Below are 12,452 nucleotides of genomic sequence, written 5' to 3'. Positions count from 1 at the left end.
GACCTTTAACAGTTTGGGAGTCCCAATCTGTATGTGGAAAATTAAAATCCCCTCCGATCACAACTTTATGTTTCCTGCAGTTGTCTGCTATCTCTCTGCAGATTTGCTCCTCCAATTCTTGCTGACTATTGGGTGGTCTATAATACACCCCCATGAATGTGGTCATACCACCCATATGGCCTCGGTCGACAAACCCTCTAATCTGTCCTGCCTGAACACTGCTGTAACATTTTCCCTGACTAGCAATACCACCCCCCCACCCTTCATCCCTCTGCCTCTATCACGTCTGAAACATCGGAACCCTGGAACATTGAGCTGCCAGTCCTGCCCCTCCTGTAGCCAAGTTTCACTGATGGCTATAATGTCATATTTCCATGTGTCATTCCACGCCTTCAGCTCATCTGCCTTCCCCACAATACTCCTGGCATTGAAAGAGACACACCTCAGAAGATTATTACCACCACACACAACCCTTCCATTTGTGATATTTCATGAACTATTAACGTCATTTACTTTCACCCCAGCTCCACTATCTGCTCTGGCACTCTGGTTCCCATCCCCTTGCAAATCTAGTTTAAACCCTCCCCAATAACACTGGCAAACCACCCTGCAAGTATATTGGTCCCCTTGTAGTTCAGGTGTAATCCGTCTCTCTTGTACAGGTCCCACCTGCCCCAGAAGAGGTCCCAATGACCTAGAAATCTGAAACCCTGCCCCCTACACCAGTTCCTCAGCCACGTGTTCATCCGCCCGAGCATCCTACTCTTACCCTCACTGGCACGTGGCACAGGTAGCAATCATGTGGTGCTGTTCATGTGGCTATCTAGATAAGTCTTAAATGATCCTAGCGTGTCTGCCTCAACCAACTTGCTTGGTAGAACATTCCAGGCCCCCACCTCCCTCTGTGTAAAATACATCCCCCGCATATCTGTCTTGAACTTTGCTCCCCTTACCTGAACTTGTGACCCCTTGTGTTTGTCATTTCTGACCTGGGAAAATGTTCACCCTATCGATGCCCTTCATAATTTTGAAAACTTCTATTAGGTCGCCCCTCAACCTCCGTCTTTCCAGGGAGAACAATCCCAGTTTACTCAATCTCACCTCATAGCTAATACCCTCCATCCCAGGCAACATCCTGGTAAACCTCCTCTGTACTCTGTCCAAAGCCTCCACGTCCTTCTGGTAGTGTGGCGACCAGAACTGGACGCAGTATTCCAAATGTGGCCTAGCCAACGTTCTATACATCTGCAACATCAGACCCCAACTTTTATAATCTTTGCCCCGTCCAATAAAGGCAAGCATGCCATATGCCGTATTCACTACCTTCTCCACCTGTGACGTCACCTTTAAGGACCTGTGGAGTTATGGACTCAGTGCCCAGCTCCCTGTCTCTGGAGAAAAGTCTCAGTCACAGCCCTCTGGGATTCCTGATTGACAGAATTAATCAAGTAAATAAACAAATAAATAAATGTTGGGAGGCTGATTTTAAAAAGTCTCCAAGGAATGGACACAGCTTGTTCCCAGTTTAAAGAGGGGAGTTTATCTCTTTCTGTGACTGAGATGTTGTCCATTCAGACTCGGAATATACGTGGCGTTCAGTGTCTGGGTGGGAGGATTACACCAGGCATGAAGCTGGGAGAATTACATTTCTCCCCTTTGTCCCATCCGGATATCGTCAAATTATTGCCCATGGGATCTGGCTGTGCATCAATAACCAGCTGCCTTTCCTGAACTCCAACTTGTAAACATGCAAATTTGAAATGGAACTGGCTCAGTGACTGTAAAACACTTGGGAAGGAGGAGGGAGGGATGAAATTAAAATTCCCCGGCCTTGGAAATGGCTTGTTCCCAATTCCAGAGTCCGGATTGTGTTTTTAGATGGGGTGGTGTGAATTGGAGAATGGCCAGGGGCAGGGGGTCAGGACAGGGGTTTAATATCACTGCCTCTGTCACTCCAGCTTTCAGGATTGTTGTGTTTCACTGGAGTGGAACGATTCCTGCTCTTTGCACCAAGGTTTAATGCAGACTCTGTGACTAGGCCTCAATTCAAGCCCTAATCTCACAGGGCCCTCAGGAAGCCTCCTCCATTTGCTTCATCCCCAAACAGTGTCTGTGCTAAATTGGATGGGATGAATGATTCAATAAACTGTAGCAGCCTCTTTAATTCTTCTTTTGGAATGTTATTGAGGGTTTTACTCGCTCTCTCTCTCTCTCTCTGCGTCCCTTTGTGTATCTTTGTGATTGAAGGAAATGAAGGAAAGGTGACAGAGAGAGAGATTGTGAAAACAGTGGTGGAAATGTGGTTTCTTCACAGATTCCAACATGACAACAAATGCAGCAGAAACAGGTGGAGAGAGAGAGAGAGGGAGAGGAGAAACGAGGCGGATGTGGAAACAGCTGGATGTGGTGGGTTAAACTGAGGCTGTTAGTGGGAGGGGGCTTCAATGAGGGACACACCCTCCATTTTAATTCTGAGGGTCGTGTTGGGATCGTGTCTCAGTCTCTTTTTCCCACGCTCTCTCAGACTGATTCTCTGTCAGTCTCAGTCTCTCTCTCAGTCTGATTCTCTGTCAGTCTCAGTCTCTCTCTCAGTCTGATTCTCTGTCAGTCTCAGTCTCTCTCTCAGTCTGATTCTCTGTCAGTCTCAGTCTCTCTCTCAGTCTGATTCTCTGTCAGTCTCAGTCTCTCTCTCAGTCTGATTCTCTGTCAGTCTCAGTCTCTCTCTCCGTCTGATTCTCTGTCAGTCTCAGTCTCTCTCTCAGTCTGATTCTCTGTCAGTCTCAGTCTCTCTCTCAGTCTGATTCTCTGTCAGTCTCAGTCTCTCTCTCAGTCTGATTCTATGTCAGTCTCAGTCTCTCTCTCAGTCTGATTCTCTGTCAGTCTCAGTCTCTCTCTCAGTCTGATTCTCTGTCAGTCTCAGTCTCTCTCTCAGTCTGATTCTCTGTCAGTCTCAGTCTCTCTCTCCGTCTGATTCTCTGTCAGTCTCAGTCTCTCTCTCAGTCTGATTCTCTGACAGTCTCAGTCTCTCTCAGTCTGATTCTCTGTCAGTCTCAGTCTCTCTCAGTCTGATTCTCTGTCAGTCTCAGTCTCTCTCTCAGTCTGATTCTCTGTCAGTCTCAGTCTCTCTCTCAGTCTGATTCTCTGTCAGTCTCAGTCTCTCTCTCAGTCTGATTCTCTGTCAGTCTCAGTCTCTCTCTCAGTCTGATTCTCTGTCAGTCTCAGTCTCTCTCAGTCTGATTCTCTGTCAGTCTCAGTCTCTCTCAGTCTGATTCTCTGTCAGTCTCAGTCTCTCTCTCAGTCTGATTCTCTGTCAGTCTCAGTCTCTCTCTCAGTCTGATTCTCTGTCAGTCTCAGTCTCTCTCTCACTCTGATTCTCTGTCAGTCTCAATCTCTCTCTCAATCTGATTCTCTGTCAGTCTCAGTCTCTCTCTCAGTCTGATTCTCTGTCAGTCTCAGTCTCTCTCTCAGTCTGATTCTCTGTCAGTCTCAGTCTCTCTCTCAGTCTGATTCTCTGTCAGTCTCAGTCTCTCTCTCAGTCTGATTCTCTGTCAGTCTCAATCTCTCTCTCAGTCTGATTCTCTGTCAGTCTCAATCTCTCTTTCTCAGTCTGATTCTCTGTCAGTCTCAGTCTCTCTCTCAGTCTGATTCTCTGTCAGTTTCAGTCTCTCTCAGTCTGATTCTCTGTCAGTCTCAATCTCTCTTTCTCAGTCTGATTCTCTGTCAGTCTCAGTCTCTCTCTCAGTCTGATTCTCTGTCAGTCTCAGTCTCTCTCTCAGTCTGATTCTATCTCTGTCTGTCACATTCTCTTTCTCTCTGCCTCATTCTCTCTGCCTGTCGATGTCTGTAAACATTTACTCAAAAATAAAATATTTCCAATTTATATGCCTGCTGTCATTTTCGACATTACAGCAATCCTGCAGAAACTGAGAGAGAAAGATCCACTGTGAGAAAGCTGAATTTTAAAATCCCACTATTTTGGTGATCTTTGTGTACACAGGGTGATTGCAGAATTCCAAAATTACAATACTGAGGTTACATTATACGCTGCACCCGGAGGAAACCCCTGCAGACACGGGGAGAACGTGAAAACTCCACACAGACAGTGACCAAAGCCGAGAATCGAACGCAATACACTGGCGCTGTGAGGCAGCAGTGTTAACCCACTGTGCCACTGTGTCACTGTGAGACAGCAGTGTTAACCCACTGTGTCACCGTGTCACTGTGAGGCAGCAGTGTTAACCCACTGTGTCACCGTGTCACTGTGAGGCAGCAGTGTTAACCCACTGTGTCACCGTGTCACTGTGAGGCAGCAGTGTTAACCCACTGTGTCACCGTGTCACTGTGAGACAGCAGTGTTAACCCACTGTGTCACCGTGTCGCTGTGAGACAGCAGTGTTAACTCACTGTGTCACCGTGTCGCTGTGAGGCAGCAGTGTTAACCACTGTGTCACCGTGTCACTGTGAGGCAGCAGTGTTAACCCACTGTGCCACTGTGAGACAGCAGTGTTAACTCACTGTGTCACCGTGTCGCTGTGAGGCAGCAGTGTTAACCACTGTGTCACCGTGTCACTGTGAGGCAGCAGTGTTAACCCACTGTGCCACTGTGAGACAGCAGTGTTAACTCACTGTGTCACCGTGTCACTGTGAGACAGCAGTGTTAACCCACTGTGTCACCGTGTCACTGTGAGACAGCAGTGTTAACCCACTGTGTCACCGTGTCACTGTGAGACAGCAGTGTTAACCCACTGTGTCATCGTGTCACTGTGAGGCAGCAGTGTTAACCCACTGTGTCACCGTGTCACTGTGAGACAGCAGTGTTAACACACTGTGTCACCGTGTCACTGTGAGGCAGCAGTGTTAACCCACTGTGTCACCGTGTCACTGTGAGGCAGCAGTGTTAACCCACTGTGTCACCGTGTCACTGTGAGGCAGCAGTGTTAACCCACTGTGTCATCGTGTCACTGTGAGGCAGCAGTGTTAACCCACTGTGTCACCGTGTCACTGTGAGACAGCAGTGTTAACCCACTGTGTCACCGTGTCGCTGTGAGACAGCAGTGTTAACTCACTGTGTCACCGTGTCGCTGTGAGGCAGCAGTGTTAACCACTGTGTCACCGTGTCACTGTGAGGCAGCAGTGTTAACCCACTGTGCCACTGTGAGACAGCAGTGTTAACTCACTGTGTCACCGTGTCACTGTGAGACAGCAGTGTTAACCCACTGTGTCACCGTGTCACTGTGAGACAGCAGTGTTAACCCACTGTGTCACCGTGTCACTGTGAGACAGCAGTGTTAACCCACTGTGTCATCGTGTCACTGTGAGGCAGCAGTGTTAACCCACTGTGTCACCGTGTCACTGTGAGGCAGCAGTGTTAACCCACTGTGTCACGTGTCACTGTGAGGCAGCAGTGTTAACCCACTGTGTCATCGTGTCACTGTGAGGCAGCAGTGTTAACCCACTGTGTCACCGGGTCACTGTGACGCAGCAGTGGTAACCCACTGTGTCACCATGTCGCTGTGAGGCAGCAGTGTTAACCCACTGTGTCACCGTGTCACTGTGAGGCAGCAGTGTTAACCCTCTGTGTCACCGTGTCAACCCACTGTGTCACCGTGTCACTGTGAGACAGCAGTGTTAACCCACTGTGTCACCGTGTCACTGTGAGACAGCAGTGTTAACCCACTGTGTCACCGTGTCACTGTGAGGCAGCAGTGTTAACCCACTGTGTCACTCTGAGGGAGCAGTGTTAACCCACTGTGTCACCGTGTCGCTGTGAGGCAGCAGTGTTAACCCACTGTGTCACCGTGTCACTGTGAGGCAGCAGTGTTAACCCACTGTGTCACTGTGAGGGAGCAGTGTTAACCCACTGTGTCACCGTGTCGCCGTGAGGCAGCAGTGTTAACCCACTGTGTCACCGTGTCACTGTGAGGCAGCAGTGTTAACCCACTGTGTCGCTGTGAGACAGCAGTGTTAACCCACTGTGTCACCGTGTCACTGTGAGGCAGCAGTGTTAACTCACTGTGTCACCGTGTCACTGTGAGACAGCAGTGTTAACCCACTGTGTCACCGTGTCACTGTGAGGCAGCAGTGTTAACTCACTGTGTCACCGTGTCACTGTGAGGCAGCAGTGTTAACCCACTGTGTCACTGTGAGGCAGCAGTGTTAACCCATTGTGTCACCGTGTCACTGTGAGGCAGCAGTGTTAACTCACTGTGTCACCGTGAGGCAGCAGTGTTAACCCACTGTGTCACCATATCACTGTGAGACAGCAGTGTTAACCACTGTGTCACCGTGTCACTGTGAGACAGCAGTGTTAACCCACTGTGTCACCGTGTCACTGTGAGACAGCAGTGTTAACCAACTGTGTCATCGTGTCACTGTGAGGCAGCAGTGTTAACCCACTGTGTCACCGTGTCACTGTGAGGCAGCAGTGTTAACCCACTGTGTCACCGTGTCACTGTGAGGCAGCAGTGTTAACCCACTGTATCACCGTGTCACTGTGAGACAGCAGTGTTAACCCACTGTGGCACCGTGTCACTGTGAGGGAGCAGTGTTAACCCACTGTCTCACCCTGTCACTGTGAGGCAGCAGTGTTAACCCACTGTGTCACCGTGTCACTGTGAGGCAGCAGTGTTAACCCACTGTGTCACCGTGTCACTGTAAGGCAGCAGTGTTAACCCACTACGTCATCGTGTTACTGTGAGGCAGCAGTGTTAACCCACTGTGTCACCGTGTCACTATGAGGCAGCAGTGTTAACCCACTGTGTCACCGTGTCACTGTGAGGCAGCAGTGTTAACCCACTGTGTCACCGTGTCGCTGTGAGACAGCAGTGTTAACCCACTGTGTCACCGTGTCACTGTGAGACAGCAGTGTTAACCCACTGTGTCACCGTGTCAACCCACTGTGTCACCGTGTCACTGTGAGACAGCAGTGTTAACCCACTGTGTCACCGTGTCAACCCACTGTGTCACCGTGTCACTGTGAGACAGCAGTGTTAACCCACTGTGTCACCGTGTCAACCCACTGTGTCACCGTGTCACTGTGAGGCAGCAGTGTTAACACACTGTGTCACCGTGTCACTGTGAGGCAGCAGTGTTAACCCACTGTGTCACCGTGTCAACCCACTGTGTCACCGTGTCACTGTGAGGCAGCAGTGTTAACCCACTGTGTCACCGTGTCACTGTGAGGCAGCAGTGTTAACCCACTGTGTCACCGTGTCAACCCACTGTGTCACCGTGTCACTGTGAGGCAGCAGTGTTAACCCACTGTGTCACCGTGTCACTGTGAGGCAGCAGTGTTAACCCATTGTGTCACTGTGAGGCAGCAGTGTTAACACACTGTGTCACCGTGTCACTGTGAGGCAGCAGTGTTAACCCACTGTGTCACCGTGTCACTGTGAGGCAGCAGTGTTAACCCATTGTGTCACTGTGAGGCAGCAGTGTTAACACACTGTGTCACCGTGTCACTGTGAGGCAGCAGTGTTAACCCACTGTGTCACCGTGTCACTGTGAGGCAGCAGTGTTAACCCACTGTGTCACCGTGTCAACCCACTGTGTCACCGTGTCACTGTGAGGCAGCAGTGTTAACCCACTGTGTCACCGTGTCACTGTGAGGCAGCAGTGTTAACCCACTGTGTCACCGTGTCAACCCACTGTGTCACCGTGTCACTGTGAGGCAGCAGTGTTAACCCACTGTGTCACCGTGTCACTGTGAGGCAGCAGTGTTAACCCACTGTCACCGTGTCACTGTGAGGCAGCAGTGTTAACCCATTGTGTCACTGTGAGGCAGCAGTGTTAACACACTGTGTCACCGTGTCACTGTGAGGCAGCAGTGTTAACCCACTGTGTCACCGTGTCACTGTGAGGCAGCAGTGTTAACCCACTATGTCACTGTGAGGCAGCAGTGTTAACACACTGTGTCACCGTGTCACTGTGAGGCAGCAGTGTTAACCCACTGTGTCACCGTGTCAACCCACTGTGTCACCGTGTCACTGTGAGGCAGCAGTGTTAACCCACTGTGTCACCGTGTCACTGTGAGGCAGCAGTGTTAACCCATTGTGTCACCGTGTCACTGTGAGGCAGCAGTGTTAACCCACTGTGTCACCGTGTCACTGTGAGGCAGCAGTGTTAACCCACTGTGTCACCGTGTCACTGTGAGGCAGCAGTGTTAACCCACTGTGTCACCGTGTCACTGTGAGGCAGCAGTGTTAACCACTGTGTCACCGTGTCGCTGTGAGACAGCAGTGTTAACCCACTGTGTCACCGTGTCACTGTGAGACAGCAGTATTAACCCACTGTGTCACCGTGTCACTGTGAGACAGCAGTGTTAACCCACTGTGTCACCGTGTCACTATGAGGGAGCAGTGTTAACCCACTGTCTCACCCTGTCACTGTGAGGCAGCAGTGTTAACCCACTGTGTCACCGTGTCACTGTAAGGCAGCAGTGTTAACCCACTGCGTCATCGTGTTACTGTGAGGCAGTAGTGTTAACCCACTGTGTCACCGTGTCACTGTGAGGCAGCAGTGTTAACCCACTGTGTCACCGTGTCAACCCACTGTGTCACCGTGTCACTGTGAGACAGCAGTGTTAACCCACTGTGTCACCGTGTCACTGTGAGACAGCAGTGTTAACCCACTGTGTCACCGTGTCAACCCACTGTGTCACCGTGTCACTGTGAGACAGCAGTGTTAACCCACTGTGTCACCGTGTCACTGTGAGACAGCAGTGTTAACCCACTGTGTCACCGTGTCACTGTGAGGCAGCAGTGTTAACCCGCTGTGTCACTGTGAGGGAGCAGTGTTAACCCACTGTGTCACTGTGTCGCTGTGAGGCAGCAGTGTTAACCCACTGTGTCACCGTGTCACTGTGAGACAGCAGTGTTAACCCACTGTGTCACCGTGTCACTGCGAGGCAGCAGTGTTAACCCACTGTGTCACTGTGAGGGAGCAGTGTTAACCCACAGTGTCACCGTGTCGCTGTGAGGCAGCAGTGTTAACCCACTGTGTCACCGTGTCACTGTGAGACAGCAGTGTTAACCCACTGTGTCATCGTGTCACTGTGAGGCAGCACTGTTAACCCACTGTGTCACCGTGTCACTGTGAGGCAGCAGTGTTAACCCCCTGTGTCACCGTGTCACTGTGAGGCAGCAGTGTTAACCCCGTGTCACCGTGTCACTGTGAGGCAGCCGTGTTAACCCACTGTGTCACCGTGTCACTGTGAGGCAGCAGTGTTAACCCACTGTGTCACCGTGTCACTGTGAGGCATCAGTGTTAACCTACTGTGTCACCGTGTCGCTGTGAGACAGCAGTGTTAACCCACTGTGTCACCGTGTCGCTGTGAGGCAGCAGTGTTAACCCATTGTGTCACCGTGTCACTGTGAGGCAGCAGTGTTATCCCACTGTGTCACCGTGTCACTGTGAGGCAGCAGTGTTAACCCACTGTGTCACTGTGAGGGAGCAGTGTTAACCCACTGTGTCATCGTGTCGCTGTGAGGCAGCAGTGTTAACCCACTGTGTCACCGTGTCACTGTGAGGCAGCAGTGTTAACCCACTGTGTCACTGTGAGGGAGCAGTGTTAACCCATTGTGTCACCGTGTCGCTGTGAGGCAGCAGTGTTAACCCACTGTGTCACCGTGTCGCTGTGAGGCAGCAGTGTTAACCCACTGTGTCACCCGTGTCACTGTGAGGCAGCAGTGTTAACCCACTGTGCCACCGTGAGGCAGCAGTGTTAACCCACTGTGTCACCGTGCCAGTGTGAGGCAGCAGTGTTAACCCACACTGCCCTTGAACAAAATGGCTTGCTATGCAATTTGGGAGGACAGTTAAGAGTCAGACATGTTGCTTTGGCTCTGGAATGGCATGTAGACCAGACCAGCTAAGGACAGCAGATTTCCGTCTCTGAAGGGCATGAGTGAAGCAGGGGGAGGATGAAGGTGTGGAGAGAGAAATTGAGAGTGCGAGGGGGTGATAGTGAAGAGAGTGATGGGGACAGGAAAGAGTGCGAGGGAACACAAGAAATTGATTGAAAGCAAAGCAAAGCAAGGGGGGGGGGGGCGGTGCAGTGAAAAAAGACACAGAGTCTCCAGTGTGAGCTCAGTTCTCAGCTCCCACTCTTTGGAAAAAAGCCTCAGCCACAACCCACTGGGATTCCTGAATCATAGAAATAAACAAATAAACAGACCACATCCTGGTAAATCTTTTCTATTCCCTCTCCAAAGCCTCCACATCCTTCTGGCAGTGTGGCGACCAGAATTGAACACTATATTCCAAGTGCGGTCTAACTAAGCTTCTTTGAAGCTGCAACACGACTTGCCAATTTTTAAACTCAATGTCCCGGCCGATGAAGGCAAGCATGCCGTATGCCTTCTTGACTACCTTCTCCCCCTGCATTGCCACTTTCAGTGACCTGTGTACCTGTACACCCAGATCCCTCTGCCTATCAATACTCTGAAGGGTTCTGCCATTTACTGTAAGTTTCCTATCTGTGTTAGACCTTCCAAAATGCATTACTGCACATTTGTCCGGATTAAACGCCATCTGCCACCTCTCTGCCCAAGTCTTGGACTGATCGATATCCTGCTGTATCCTCTGATGGTCCTCATCGCTATCCACAAATCCACCAACCTTTGTGTCATCAGCAAACTTACCTTCCCCCACCACCCCTCATCCCTTGCCCCCCGCAACCCCTCAACCCCTCCCCACAACCTTCAACCACCCCCACAACCCCTCATCCCCTCCCCACAACATCTCGCACCCTTCAACCCCTCCCCCTTGCCCCACGTCCCCCCACAACTCGCCCCCTCAATACCAATTGAGTCCAATCAATGTACTTGGACTATCAGCGACAATACCTTGTGTATTGATGTGTTTGTCCAGAAGCTTCTTCAATCAGAGAGTCCCTGCCTCCAGCAGCCACTCAGGTAGCGAGTTCCAGATTTGCAACACAGTCTGCTCAACATTCTGTCATGATGTGGAGATGCCGGCGTTGGACTGGGGAAAACACAGTAAGAAGTTTAACAACACCAGGTTAAAGTCCAACAGGTTTATTTGGTAGCAAAAGCCACACAAGCTTTCGGAGCTGCAAGCCCCTTCTTCAGCCCCCCTCAACATTGTCCCCACATCCCCTCTGAAACACTCTCACCTTTAACCTCTGCCCTTTGGTCAAACCCAGACCAAGATGGCACTGGGCATGCGCTCTCCTGACATTGCCCCTCACAAACATGGCACTGGGCATACGCTCACTTCACATTGCCCCTCACAAAGATGGCGGCAGCACAGGCGCACAGCCCCGCTGGAAACATGGCGGCGGTGAACTCGGGGCAGAAACGGGGAACAATACTGGGCTCCCGCTGGGTCCAAACGGGGAACCGGCGATTTCATTCTCTGAGTTTCCGCTGTACACAAACCTGGTTATGAATCCTCTCCGCCCACCCGCCGGACCATCGCTCCCCCGAGCCGCCATTCCACTGACTGACTGCATATCAAATCACCCATTGCCATCCCGCACACTGCGCATGCTCCACTCCCAGCCCCGCCTCTCATTCACTCCGATTGGTTGGAGGACTAGCCCCTCCTGCTCAGTAATCCAGTCCCGCCCCCTTCTCCTCCTATTGGTCCGGAGCTGCCGTCAATCAGCCGGGCATTGTGACGGTGTGAGATGGTGGGCGGGGCCACAGCACCAGGTTAAAGGTCAACATGTCTATTTGGCAGCACAAGACACGAGCTTTCGGAGCACTGCTCCTTGATCAGGGGAGTGGGAGATGTGTTCACAAACAGGGCCGACAGAGACACTAACTCAATTTACACAATAATGGTTGGAATGTGAGTCTTCGGGGAAGCGTTCTCCAAGGCTGCCTTCACCACACACGCCAGCGCAGAGTCACTGAGCAGAGACTGATAGTCAAGTTCCACACACATGAGGACGGCCCCAACCGCCATCTTGGGTTCATGTCACACTATCTGGATGACCTGGATGAGGAAGTGGAGGGATGGGTTGGTAAGTTTGCCGACGACACGAAGGTTGGTGGGGTTGTGGATAGTCTGGAGGGATGTCAGAAGTTACAGAGGGACATAGATAGGATGCAAGACTGGGCGGGGAAGTGGCAGATGGACTTCAACCCAGATAAATGCGTCGTGGTCCATTTTGGCAGGTCAAATGGGATGAAGGAGTACAATATAAAGGGAAAGACTCTCAGTACTGAGGAGGGTCAGAAGGACCTTGGGGTCCGGGTCCATAGGACTCTAAAATCAGCCCCGCAGGTGGAGGAGGTGGTTAAGAAGGCGTATGGTGTGCTGGCCTTTATCAATCGAGGGATTGAGTTTAGGAGTCCGGGGATAATGATGCAGCTATATAAGACCCTTGTCAGACCCCAATTGGAGTACTGTGCTCAGTTCTGGTTGCCTCATTACAGGAAGGATGTGGAAAAGATTGAAAGGGTGCAGAGGAGATTTACAAGGAT

At 51.1% G+C, this 12,452-nt stretch overlaps 1 long non-coding RNA gene across 3 annotated transcripts in view; it reads right to left on the bottom strand.

The window, feature by feature from the left end:
- The window catches only part of LOC144486990 (uncharacterized), a 61,679-nt gene extending 50,165 nt beyond the window's left edge, over positions 1 to 11,514 (bottom strand). The window contains exons 1-2 of one of the 3 annotated variants that reach the window (XR_013496359.1): positions 11,400 to 11,514; positions 10,845 to 10,983 (exon numbers count right to left, since the gene is read on the bottom strand). This is a non-coding gene — a long non-coding RNA (uncharacterized LOC144486990). The remainder of the gene's footprint in view (positions 1 to 10,844; positions 10,984 to 11,399) is intronic. The other 2 variants (XR_013496361.1, XR_013496360.1) reach the window with 2 other exon arrangements.
- Between the last annotated feature and the right edge of the window lie 938 nt (positions 11,515 to 12,452).

Source organism: Mustelus asterias, unplaced genomic scaffold (assembly GCF_964213995.1).
Source record: "Mustelus asterias unplaced genomic scaffold, sMusAst1.hap1.1 HAP1_SCAFFOLD_549, whole genome shotgun sequence".
NCBI classification, from domain to species: domain Eukaryota; kingdom Metazoa; phylum Chordata; class Chondrichthyes; order Carcharhiniformes; family Triakidae; genus Mustelus; species Mustelus asterias.
The sequence above is the reverse complement of the archived record's forward strand: the minus strand, read 5'-3'. Positions and strand labels throughout refer to the sequence as shown.